At 43.4% G+C, this 2,579-nt stretch overlaps 1 pseudogene; it reads right to left on the reverse strand.

The window, feature by feature from the left end:
* Window positions 1-742: 742 nt before the first annotated feature.
* Window positions 743-1,652, reverse strand: LOC124656831 (annotated as a pseudogene).
* Window positions 1,653-2,579: the final 927 nt, after the last annotated feature.

Genomic DNA, 2,579 nt, shown 5'->3' on the forward strand with positions numbered 1-2,579 from the left:
TCGCCGCAGGTCCAGGTCCATCAGAAGAGACATCTTCTAAGAGCTCTAAGCTCCCAGCCTTTTGAGAGCATGTGGTTGCTCCACAAGTCGCTTTCACGCCCCGCGTTCGTGGTTGGCTGCTGATCGGTTGACTGCGTTGTTCACCGCGTGTGTGGTATATTCCTGGCAGTTTTGTGCATAGTCGGTGCTGTAGCACCGTCGGTTAGTTTCAGCCCCATCGGTTTCCTTTTTCCCATCTTCATCGTGGCCCGAAAGAAGAAAAAAATCGACACCCATCAGCATCTGGATTCTGGATCCTCCTCCTCTTCCCAATCACCTCGTGCACCGTTGCAGCAGTAGATGCACGTCGTAGAGACGCTGGAACCGGAAAAGACGCTGCCACATCTTTCTGAGCTCCGTGCTCCGGTGGCGTCGGCTGGTGCGACTAAGCTTCTGGACTTAGCGGTGGCGGCAGGGTCGTCGTCGAGCGTGACATACTTCCCGCTGGAGAGGAGCGCGAATCTTGGATCGCCGCCAGCGCCGCGGCCGCAACTCTCAGCTGATTGTGGTGGTGGAATGAGTCAACGATGGCGACGATGACCATGCCGCGTCGCCGGCGGCCGCCGCTATCCGTACTCGAGCGCGGCGTCTTCTGTTCCAGCCCCTCCTGCCGCGGCATCAAGGGCGCAGGCTGGGCGAGATAGGAGACAAAGCGGCAATGGTTCCTCGCAGTCCCCAAACTGTCGATTTGGATGAGGTCTTCTCAGCTTGCAGCACACGTGCTGACGTGCAGGCGTGCAGCAACATCAACCGCGACAGGAACAAGGTAAGTCCCAGACTTGAACTTCTGCTGTGTCTCAATCCAAGACGTTTGATCCTTATCACTGTGAAGTGTTGCGAGTTTGAATCCTCTCTGATTCAACTGGTTCTCAAACTCATCAACACTATACTTTTTAGCTGCAAATAGAAGAACGTCTCCATCATCAATCATTCCAGGCATTTTCTCAAGAAGCCATGTCATCTTCTCAGCAGCATCAGAAGGGAGTACATTCACAACTTGTTTAGAATCTTCATTGGCACTGCCAACTTGACCAACTTTGACTCGAATAGGTTCACCCAAAATTTCTCTAGCCAGATGTTCCACTTTATATGGTATCGTTGTACAGAAAAGCAAACGTTTGTCGGTTTGGTCTTATCTGACCAACAATGGACCGTATCGGCTCAAATCCAAGGTCGAACATGCGATCAGCTTCATCAAGAACCGGATAAGTTGCCCAAAAAAACTGCAATTCCTACATCGTAAGCAAGCCTATCAGTCTACTTGTGGTAGCAACAGCTATTCCACAGCCTGCTTTTAGTTCTTCAAACTGATCAAATTCTGAAATACCACCATAAACAACAACAACTTGAAGGTTGTAAGGCTTCACAATCTTCTTAGCTTCGAGGTATATTTGATGTTCCCATTCTCTTGTTGGAGCACATATGACTCCTATTGGACCTTCTTATTTGAAGCTCAGGTTGATCCATAACATGAACAATTATAGGGAGAACAAATGCTTCAGTTTTTCCTGAACCAGTTTTGCAATACCAATGACATATCTACTTGATAGTACAATAGGTAAATCCTGGTACTGAATGTCTTTGGGCTTTTCAAAACCTTGCTTGGGAATCATCAATTGCACATCAACGTGATTAATTAAGGTGATTGACAGTAGCACCTTCTGTTGATTTGAATCTGATGCACATTAAGGTGATTGTAATCAAAATGCCAGCTGTTGTGTTGAAATGATAGTCACTTCTTCTTTTCTTTTCATCTCGTGTATATTTTTTGAAACACCATATTGCCTTTTAGACATGTGTGACTGCAAGATATCTTCATTAATGATCAACTTATTGTTTCTATTCCCTAGGCCTTAAAACAAAACAATCTTCCTCTGTTTAGTTGATCATGCAATTGAGAATTTTCTTATATATTAGACTTACAATAATCTGTTTGTACAAAATGTACTTTGGAGTAAGCAGAAGATCTACCAGACTATGTTTTTTGCGTGTGAAGCAAAACAATGGGACCATTTGTTAATATATACTATAAAGTATTGAAAGTCATGCGCTGTCTGAATTCTTAAGAAATAATAGATATTAATCTCTGCATACCTGAGGTACCCCTTTTGTTCCGTCTTGTGCTTATCTATCAGGGCTCTCTTTGTGCAGTGCTTAGTATTAGTAACTAGGCATTCCATACTCTACAGTCTTTAATAGATAAACCCGGCCAGCTGATTCACACTTACTGCACACTGAAATATATGAAAGGTATTTAAGTTACTGCATTCAACTATTCGTGTGATAATTCTATGAAAATTTAAGAGGAGATTATTCTATTTTTGAGAATGGAATGACTGAAGGTCTCGAAGTACATAAAGAGAATTACAGAAAAGAGATGACATTGGCTAAGTTTGGTCTTAACCAGCACACGCGCATTGCAAATATTCTGTTACACTGAATCTGGATACATGTCATGTTGTCATTTTTGTGGTTCTCATAATTTTCTATATATACCATCCTGACAAAAGTATATATTTATGATTATGTTTACTCAATTT

The sequence above is a fragment of the Lolium rigidum genome, chromosome 5 (assembly GCF_022539505.1).
Source record: "Lolium rigidum isolate FL_2022 chromosome 5, APGP_CSIRO_Lrig_0.1, whole genome shotgun sequence".
Lineage (NCBI taxonomy): Eukaryota > Viridiplantae > Streptophyta > Magnoliopsida > Poales > Poaceae > Lolium > Lolium rigidum.